The sequence below is a fragment of the Lepus europaeus genome, chromosome 1, assembly GCF_033115175.1.
Source record: "Lepus europaeus isolate LE1 chromosome 1, mLepTim1.pri, whole genome shotgun sequence".
In the NCBI taxonomy this organism is placed as follows: Eukaryota; Metazoa; Chordata; class Mammalia; order Lagomorpha; family Leporidae; genus Lepus; species Lepus europaeus.
The window spans coordinates 122852262-122863568 of NC_084827.1; positions in this window are offsets into that span (position 1 = coordinate 122852262).

Consider the following 11307-nt stretch of genomic DNA (forward strand, 5'->3'; position numbering starts at 1 on the left):
AGGCTTGAAACTCCGTGGGGAAAAGTTCACCAGGCTAACTAGAAGAGAGAGAAAAAAAATAAAAAAAGTGACTGATACGGACACAAGTTTCTCTCTCTCCACTCACCTCTCAAAGGCGAGCAAGACAGAGCAGGCGCCATTTTGAACATACGTCATAAGCAGGGCGACCTCAGGTCTGCACCGGCCCTGAGCCTAGCAGAAAAACCTGACTCTGTGGGGAGGGGTGAAATAACAGGAGATTAGCATCTAACTTGGCAACCCAGTGGGAGACTGCAGGAGAATTGGAGCCCACACTGAGGGCAGCAGAGATTCCCTGTGTGGTCCTTGGGAAAGAGCTTCCGATCTCTGGCTCCTGTGGGTATATCATTTGCCTGCTAACTACCTCCAATTACGTTCAGCTGTGCGGAATTACTTCCCTTTTAAATCAAAAAAAGAAAGAGAGATTTACCACACCTAACCTGGGAGTGTCATCTTTGACACACCCTCAGCCCCGAGGAACCAAACACAGCTCTCAGTCCACACTCATCTCAAGCCTCTAAGGCTCCACCGAAAGCAGACAGTCCACTTAATATAGAGCCATAGTGTAACAAGAAAAAACACCACAGTGAAGAAACCAAATATCTCCAACATGCCAAACAACAAACGCAAAAACCAAGCTAACAAGAACAAGGAAGACACTATGACGCCCCCAAATGAAAAAGACACCCCAATTCAAGATTATGAAGATGATGATATCGAAGAAATGCAAGAAGCGGATCTCAAAAAATTGATAAGAACATTAAGAAGTTCTCAAAAACAAATTCTTGAACTACAGAAATCCTTCATGGACAAGATAGAAAATCTCTCTCGTGAAAGTGAAATATTAAGGAGGAATCAAAATGAAATGAAACAACTAGTGGAACAAGAAACTCTGATAGTGACTAGAAATCATAATGAAATGAAGAGTTCAATAGATCAAATGACAAACACATTAGAGAGCCTTAAAAACAGAATGGGCGAAGCAGAAGAGAGAATATCAGACTTAGAAGACAGAGAACAGGAAAGGAAACAGGCAAACCAAAGAAAAGAAGAAGAAATTAGAAATCTAAAAAATATTGTCGGGAATCTACAGGATACTATTAAAAAACCCAACATTCGGGTTCTAGGAGTTCCTGAAGGCATGGAGAGGGAGAAAGGATTAGAAGGCATTTTCAGTGAGATACTAGCAGAAAATTCCCCAGGTTTGGAGAAGGACAGAGGCATCTTAGTACAGGAAACTTATAGAACCCCTAATAAACATGACCAAAAGAGATCCTCACCACGACACATTGTAATCAAACTCACCACAGTGAAACACAAAGAAAAGATCCTAAAAGGTGCAAGAGAGAAACGTCAGATCACTCTTAGAGGATCTCCAATTAGACTCACAGCAGACTTCTCATCAGAAACCCTACAAGCTAGAAGGGAATGGCGAGACATAGCCCAGGTACTAAGAGAGAAAAACTGCCAGCCCAGAATACTATATCCTGCAAAGCTCTCATTTGTGAATGAAGGTGAAATTAAGACTTTTCATAGCAAACAGAAACTGAAAGAATTTGTTGCCACTCATCCTGCCCTGCAAAAGATGCTTAAAGATGTCTTACATACAGAAACACAGAAACATGGTCACCAATATGAAAGAAGGTAAAGGAAGGAAACCTCACAGCAAAAGATCACAGGAAGCTCAATTTCTCTTTGACATAGAATTAAACTCTGATGCTCTGTTAAAGCAATGTGTTAAAGTAATCTATTATGTTCTCTTGATGTCTGTTAAATTCTAATTGTTCAAAAACAGCTGAATTTTTATTAAGAGCTATGGGTTATTTAAATATGTGCTTTTTTCAAAAATTTGAATAATCACCGTGTAACAATGATCAAATTTGGTCTATGTTATGTCATGATTTTAAGAAATCTTATTTCAACCAGATATTTTGGATTTTGAGCCTTCTTGGCATTCTTGACAGGCATTCAAAAAATCAAAGTTTCAAACAATCTGGTCTCTAAAATTTCCAGTAAATCCTGGACTTTGGTTTTTCCAGTTTGGGCCCAACTGAAAAAATCGAAGGACCTACGTCTCTCATCTTATAGAGACACCAACTAATCAGTCTATTTGGAGTATATTAGAAGTACTGTCAAGATGTGATGTGGTACCAGACTTTAAGTTTCTATAATGGAAAATGCTATTAATACAAATGTTTGAGAATTAAAAAGTCTAATGATCTTGTGTTACTAGACATGATAGTTATCTTAATGAGAAAGCCCCAGAGGCTTAAAGGGTTAAATACTTGTAAAATCCTACAGGTGCTTTCAAAAATACTGTGAAGTAAGCAAGTGCCTCTTGTTGGTTGATGAGTTTATAATTTTAAACATGGCAACTTAAAGTCTTTTGTCATCCACAGTTATATATGATGTGCTGCTCATAAAACTAAAGCGTTGTTGGTTCTGTGTTTAGCTGTCCTCCTATAGGTTCCTATGGACTTTTTCCAGCCACTTTTATTGTATTCAGTACTTTGGGATGGCTCTGTAAACAGATGAAGCCAATAATGTATTAACAGTACCAACTGAGAGAAAGTATGGTTAACTGAGGTTACTAAAAAGAAAAAGCAATTCAAATCAATTGGCAATCTACAAAAAGAGTTAAAGATTTTAAAAACTATTATTAAAATTGCTATATTGGTCTATTATGCTATGTGATATGTGTGTACATATTGTATGTCCACATGGGGAAATTTTATTATTAAGAGTTTTATTTTAAATGGCTTATAGATAAGATTGTCCATAAATTTAAGCTGCTAAAATCAATCAAAGATACATTTTAATTTGTGGGACCTGAATCTGTGTATCATATGTTTTAGACTTGTTGGTAGAAAGAAACTAAAAACATTTTAGATGGTTGTGCTTAAGTTTACTGGCTAAACAAACTACACCATGTTAGATATTTAAGAGGTGTTTTCAAATACATGATTCTTAAAATTTATAGAAGGCATTGGAACTTCTGGTAAATGTTTTCTTAAGTTGTTATCTAATGGTTGAAACGGTTTGCTAAGTATTCATGTGATATTGCTATTGTCAGCAAGCGATCTAGGACTTGCTCCCTCATTTCTCTATTCTAAGCCCAACTTGTTCTTTCATTTCTCTATTCTCTTCAAGGTAGGAAACTAATTCTATTACGAAGGAATCTGTAGGATGCACAATTTAATCTTTAGACCTTATAAAAGAGATGGCTAACATTTTTCTGCAATAGCATAGCCAAAATAAGAACTTAAATAATAATCTCATAGCTAGATTCACTTTGCCATCAGCGAAGTATACAGTAAGTAGAAAAAACCTCCCTTTCAGACCAAAGGGAAAGAAAGTTTTAAAGTGAGAATATAATTTTCCTCATGGGCATTGTCTACCTTAGAAAAACTACTACAGAACATGCCTGTGACTATAGACTTGTAGTTCAGGCCACAGAAGATTAGAGATGGGAAACGGGCATTCCCTTGACTTGCATCCTCTGGTCTGCTTTAACACAAACCAGGAGGAAAAGAAAGCTCGGCATCAGAAGCAATGGGTGGCAGGCCTATTAATGGCTGATCTGTACAGTGATCTGCCCTCAAGGAGACCCAACAGGCCAGTCCACTGCAGTGCCTTTCAATGTGGTAAGCCTGGGCTTCAGCAGAAGTCAGCTTGTGAAGAGCCCTGGCAGCTCTGCCAAGAGTTGGATCACTGGAAATGGACCTGCCCTGGAGTCGAAGGATGCCCAGGTCAGAGCCACAGATCTTCTTGGCTCTAAGCTGAAAAGCCCTTCACTCAGCCCAACTTCCAAAGTGACCACTGCAGCTGAGGGGATGGTCAAGTAGGGTCAGCAACATTGCAGGCAGAACTGTAAATTTCTTGTTAGAGATGCCCCCTGCCTTTACCTGGCCAGCTCTCCTCCCAGGCCAGCCAAGTAATGAAAGTCAATAGAGTGCCTTCCCCTAGGAGGTTCACACCTCCCTTAGGATATACCCCATGTGAAGAGATAGATAGGTCTGGGCCTCTGAATTTACAAGGCCTAAAGCCCACCAGATTATTATCAAGCCCCTTCTATCAGGTTCTATTTGCCTCTCAATCAGAAAACTTAATTGTAGCTTAGACAACACCTTTCTTAGCTCCTCTAATAATGACTCTGTCCTTTGTTCTAGGCCCTGTCTAGTGCACTTGGGCCTCATTCCTTTGTAATCATAACCTCTACTCTACCACCAATGGCTCTACTCCCAACCTGTGTGTACTGATGGTCCTCTTCCCCACTTAATGCTGTATAATTGTTCAAACCTGGTAAATGCCACTCTTAGGATCATTGGTTACTATCCTCACTCTGTCTTTTATGACCTTGTCTAAATATGATCAGAGTCGGCAAACTTGGAAGGCTTCCATAGCCTTGGCAACTCATGACGACAGCCTAGGATGGTTACTGGCGCCATAAACTAGAGTGTCAATTTGTTGGGTCAACAACAGGAGCCACTGTGCACTTGCTCCTCATGTGGGATCTCTGTCCTTAATGTGCTGTACATTGTGATTTAATGCTATAACTAGTACTCAAACAGTATGTTTCACTTTGTGTTTCTATGTGGGTGCAAACTGTTGAAATCTTTATACTAAATTGATCTTCTGTATATAAAGAGAATTGAAAATGAATCTTGATGCAAATGGATGGGGAGAGGGAGCGGGAGAGGGGAGGGTTGTGGGTGGGAGGGAAGTTATGGGAGGGGGAAGCCATTGTAATCCATAAGCTGTACACTGGAAATTTATATACATTAAATAAAAGTTAAAAAAAAAAAATCCATGAAGGAAAAAAAAAAAAACTGATACATAGAACTTCACTGAAATGAAAAGGTACTTTGAGAAACAGTTATAAGAAACTGAAAAGATTAGCCACAGACTAGGAGAAAACATATGAAAAATGCCTATCTTAGAGAGAGTCTGTTCCCAAATCCACACAAAAACATTTCTTTAAACTCAACATTACGAACTCAACTGAAAGCAAAAAACCTAGACACCTCATCAAAGAAGGTATAAAGGTGAGAAACAAGCATATGAAAATATGTAGACTGTGCTGTGTCATCTGGGAAATGACAGAGATACAACTACATATCCATTCAAAGGGCTAAAACTGTATCAGAGTTGGTAAAAGACTGACATCAACAGTGACAAGCACATGGAGTAAGACGAGTCCTCATTCATGGCAATGTAAAAGGATACAGCCATTTAGGGAGACAGCACTTTCTTAAAAAGGTAAACATGATTTAGGCCAGGATTGAGCAATCATGCTCCTGGATATTTATGTAAATGAGCTGTTAACTTATTTCAACATGAAAATCTGCACAAAAGTGATTACAGAAACTTTACTCACAATTACCACAACTTAGAAGAAATACAAGATTCCTTCAATAGGTGAACGGTACAGCCAATGTGATCAATCTAAACAGAATGTTGTTGAGCAATACAAAGACATGAGCTGTGCAGCTTCAGAAAGACAAAGTGGGGAGCGGTGCTCACGTGATGGTGCAGCAAGCTAAGCCACTGTCTGTGATGCTGGCATCCCATTTCAGAGGGCCAGTCCCAGTTGCAGCCGCCCCGCTTCCAACTCAGCTTCCTGCTAAAGTATCTGGAAGCCAGCAGAGGATGGCTCAAGTACTGTGGCTCTGCCAGGCACGTGGGAGACCAGGATGGAGTTCCTGACTTCTGGCCCAGGCATGAGGAACCCCTGTTTGTTACCAGCATATGGACGATCTCTCTCCACTCCCACTCTCTTCCTCCTTCTCTCTGTTGCCCTGCCTTTCAAATAGATAAATAAATTAAAAAAAAAAAAAAAGGGGGTGGGGGGAACCTTAGTTGCACATCATTGAGTGAAAGCAGACTATCTGGAAAGGCCACACACACAATATGATTCCAAGGACATTTACTATGGAAACAGTAAAAAGATCAGTGGTTGCCCAAGACTAGAGAGAAAGAGATAGACAGGTGGGGCCAGGCAGATTTCAGAGCAATGGAACTTTTCCATATGCTACTGCAATGGTGGAGACAAGAGATACACATCTGGCAAAATCCACAGTGTGAACAACACAGGTGATCTCTCAGGAAAACTATGGACTTTAACAAACAATACTGCATCAATATTGGTCCAACTACTGGAACACATCCATCACACCAATGCACGGAGACTGAGGAGCAGAAGAATACAGACTGGAAAATTAAAACTTCTGTAAAAACAAAGTCCATTAATAAAAAATAAATTAACTAATTTTTGTTTTCATGCAGTTAAAGAATCTACAGATACATGATAATACTTATGAAACGGAAACAGAGAAACTGCACTTGAATCCTGAACCATGGATGCCTGTTTTATCTAGACTCCCTTTGCTAGGTAGTACTTTGCCAGGTAATACTTGCAATAGTAATGCAAAAAAAAAAAAAATTAACAAGGAAGGTAACAATTACCATGCATTTACAAAGCAGCAGGGACTGTGCTACAGACTTTATACACTACTGAACTTAATCCTTACATAATCTTTTGTGACATATTGTTATCATCATTTTCCATGTAAGGAATCGGGAGCATTCCCCAGTTCCACAGCTGGTGAATGGTAACCAGGCAAACAGACGCCACCATGGAATTTATGTGTTTATGTTTATTTGAGAAGCAGAGACAAAGAAAGAGCTCCCCTCTGCTGGTTCACCCCCACCAAATGCCTGCAATGACCAGGACTGGACAGGGACACAGCCAACAGGTCTCCCAAATGGGTGACAGGAATCCAGTCCCTGAGCCACCACTGATGCCTTTCAGGGTCTACACTGGCAGGAAGCTGGAGTTAGGAGCCAGAGCCAGGAACTGAACGCAGTTACTCCGATATGGGATGCAGAGGCCTTAACTGTTGGGCTAAATACCCATTCCCGACTACATACTCTTTTTTTTTTTTTTAAATAAGATAGGCAGAGTTAGACAGTGTGCAAGAGAGACAGAGAGAAAGGTCTTCCTTCCATTGGTTCACCCCCAAAATGGCTGCTACAGCCAGCGCGCTGCGCTGATCTGAAGCCAGGAGCCAGGTGCTTCCTCCTGGTCTCCCATGTGGGTGCAGGGGCCCAAGCACTTAGGTCATCCTCCACTGCCTTCCCAGGCCACAGCAGAGAGCTGGACTGGAAGAGGAGCAACCAGGACTAGAACCCGGCGCCCATATGGGATGCTGGCACCACAGGCGGGGAGGATTAACCAAGTGAGCCACAGCGCTAGCCCCCAAGATTATTCATTTCTGTGACAGAAGGAAATAGCTCAAGCATAATGCACGGACAAACTACAATGGCGTGTGGAGTTTCACCTCAGCTTAGGCAAGACTGCCTCCGTCTAACATACAGCTGTGGGCCTGAGGTTCCGCAGCAGAGCCTCCTCTCATGGACGCAGTCTTGAAGTAGCAAAACAGTCAGATTACACTAGTATTAGGCAGATAGCTCCACTTAGGGTCTTGAGTGATTGTGGCTAACCACGGCCCTCTGCAAAACTGAAAACGCAGGAAAAGGAGCCTTCCATTTTATCTACAGAGGAATCCTCCTTCTCTTACCATGCCCTCCCCTACTGTGCACTCCCTCATTTCCCCACAATGCTGGGCATTTCTCCCAGGATGTTCCTAGACGTTCCCCTACATGTTGCAAAATAATCATCTCTTCCTTTAACAGTGTGGTCTCACTGCAGCTTTTCCAGGATTTAGAAGACAAGCAATCAGATTAAAATGAAGCAGACAACAGCATAAATGACTCCAAGGAGCTTAACCCTTCCTGGGTCAGTATTTGTGTGTAAAAAAACATTAATAAATATAAAACTTTCAAAAGTGAAATTTGGTAAGAGCAAGTTTTATGTACTTTAAAGAAAAAAAATCTGTGAAGGCTTTGGGAAAGGAAACTTCACTATTCCAGGCATCCTGTCTTTACTATCCACCCCATCGCAGCATACCAAGTCAGAAAAGCTAACCCAGATACCTTATCCACCACCTCACTTCTAAAAGCTTGCTCCTCTGTACCCACCACCCTGCTAGATGCCAGGGTACACGTGCTCTTCAGACTAACAACTCTGTTACCAATCTAAACAGTTAAGTGTACATTTTATAAAAATTAATATATTCCAAACTAATAATCAAAACCTCCAACAGTTAAGATATGCTTGGAGAAAATATTCTGACCTAGCCAGATACACAGTACCTAACTGTTTTCCACAGAATGAGCAAATGAATCATGCTAAGAGTTGAAGTGATTTTGCTTTTGCTGACGTTACCTTCAACAGGAAACATTTTATTTGCTTGAAATTTCTCTGGTTTGAGGGGGAAAATAACCATGTTATGTAAAAGGTTTTCAGTTATTTTACAGCTTCTGTAAAATTTTCATAACCTATTATTTTTCATTTTTCTGGTATACTAGACATTGATAGTTTGTATGTCCTCATACAGAAACAGATACATAATGCAACTGTATTTAAACAACTAAGTATCTGATTATATATTTCTATTTTCAATCTTTTTTCTCCTCCAAATCTGTGCCTCCCTCTTTTTTTTTTTTTAACTAGTTCAGAACACACAGGAAAATCATGTCAGTAAAGTGATATTGTAAGTTTTTCTTTGAAACTATTTCAGATCTATCAAAGTGTGGTACATATGAGAAACACTGGCCTATATATATATATATATATGTATGTATGTATATATATAGGCCATATATATATATATATACACATAAATATATATGATGAACACCTAAAAAGACACACACACACACACACACACACAGGAGTATGCTGCTTAAAGTTAGTGCAACAGCAGACTCATAGAATGAAAAATGCCCTAAACAGCACTCTGACCTTAGAATCAGCCCTTAAGGCACTTGGATCAGGCTAAAAAGCCCATGACAGCATTTCAGGCATGGAAAGCCAAGACTCTGTGGTAAAAAACATGACCTACATGAAAGATCTCTGTGAGTGAGATCATGGTGGAAAGCAGGGGCTATCAAAGAAGGAGTATCTTTTTCTGAAGGGAGGAGAGAACTTCCACTTTGACTATGACCTTGTCTAAATAAGGTCAGAGCTTGTGAACTCAAGAGGCTTCCATAGCCTTGGCAACTCATGACAAGAGCACTGGGTGATCACTGACATAAATAAGAGTGTCAATGTTAAATCAACAACAGGAGTCACTGTGCACTTGCTCCCCATGTAGGCTCTCTGTCCTTAATGTGTTGTACTATGAGAATTAACAGTAAAACTAGTACTCAAACAGTACTTTATTCTTTGTATGTCTGTGTGGGTGCAAACTGTTGAAATCTTTACTTAGTATAGAGTTGATCTTCTGTATATAAAGATAATTAAAAGTGAATCTTAATGAAGAATGGGATGGGAGAAGGAGTAGGAGGCAGGATAGTTATGGGAGGAAGAATCACTATAATCCAAAAGTTGCACTTATAAAATTCATATTGATTTAATAAAAGCTTTCTGTAAAAAAAAAAAGTTAGTATAAGTAACAATGCCAGAATAAAAACAAGCAATCATTTGCATGGCCATTGATAGTTTTACAAACATATCAATACCACTTACAACACTTTGATAAATCCACCCTATTTACCAACAGTCAGTATACACATTGCTTGAGTTTAAAGTGAAAAATGATTAATGGTGCTTTTAAAATTTGGCAGTATTGAATATACCTCTTTGTATAGTGTTTACTTTTAAATTTTGTTCATTTTTTATATATTAAAAAGGTAAATTTAGGGGCTGGTACTGTGGCATAGCAGGTAAAGCCACTGCGTGCAGTGCTGGCATCCCATATGGGGGCTGGTTTGAGTCCCAGCTGCTCCACTTCCAATCCAGCTCTCTGCTATGGCCTAGGAAAGAAGTAGAGTTTGTGCCAAGTGCTTGGGCCCCTGCACCCACGTGGGAGACCCAGAGGAAGCTCCTGGCTTTGGATCAGCTCAGCACCAGCCGTTGCGGCCATTTGGGGAGTGAACAAACAGATGAAGGCTTCTCTCTCTCTGCTTCTGCCTCTATAACTCTGCCTTTCAAATAAATAAATCCTTTTTAAAAGGTGAATTTAAATAAGAGAGGATGGAAGAAAACAAAACTGAAGTAAAACAGAAACAAATAAACCTATTTAATATAGCAAACAACATTACTGTACAGAAGAAAACAGAAAAAGAATGCAGGTAACATTTGAATAGAGTTTATGACTTTACATCTTCAATATGTTCTAAAGACAAAAAAGAACTGCAAAGAGATCTTGAACTTAATGAGTTTGCTGTTGGTACTGGTATTGGTACAGTAATTATAAAATTTATGGGGGTATAGTTAGTATAACCACAGTGAGTAAATATTAACATAGTCACGTCGTTGGAGTAAGGGTTTTCTGTGAGGGAAGGGAGATAGAGTTAGAGAATGGGGGAAGTAGGTAAAGAATGTCATGATGCTGAATTCGAATTAGAGGTATTGGCCAGAACTCATTATGGGGGTGTGAGTGCATATGGATGTATTTTAATTTACTATCTCTTTCCCCTGAACAATTCTTTTTTTTTATTTAATAAATGTGAATTTACAAAGTGCAACCTTTGTATTATTGTGGCTTCCCCCCCCCCAACCTCCCTCCCTCCCGCGGCCCTCCCCTCTCCCACTCCCTCTCCCATTCCACCCTTCATCAAGTTTCATTTTCAATTATCTTTATATACAGAAGATCAACTTAGTATATATTAAGCAAAGATTTCAACAGACTGCACTCACACAACTGCACAAGGTATAGGGTATTGTTCGACTAGTAGTGTTATCTTTAACTCTCATAGTAAAACACATTAAGGACAGAGATCCTACGTGGGGAGCAGGTACACAGTGACTCCCGCTGTTGATTTAACAATTGGCACTCTTATTTATGATGTCAGCAATCACCCAAGGCTCTTGCCATGAGCTGTCTAGGCTATGGAAGCCCCTTGAGTTCACCAACTCTGAACTTGTTTAGTCAAGGCCGTATCACAGTGGAGGTTCCTTCCTCCCTTCAGAGAAAGGCGCCTCCCTCCTTGATGGCCCGTTCCTTCTGTTGGGGTCTTGTTCACCAGGATCTTTCATTTAGGTTGTTTTTGACACCGTGTCTTGGCTTTCCATGCCTGTGAGACTCTCATGGGTCTTTTAGCCAGATCTGAATGCCCCAAGGGTTGATTCTGAGGCCAGAGTGCTGTTTTGGGCGTTTGCCATTCTATGAGTCTGCTGTGTTTCCTGCTTCCCCCCGCAGGATCATTCTCTCCCTTTTAATT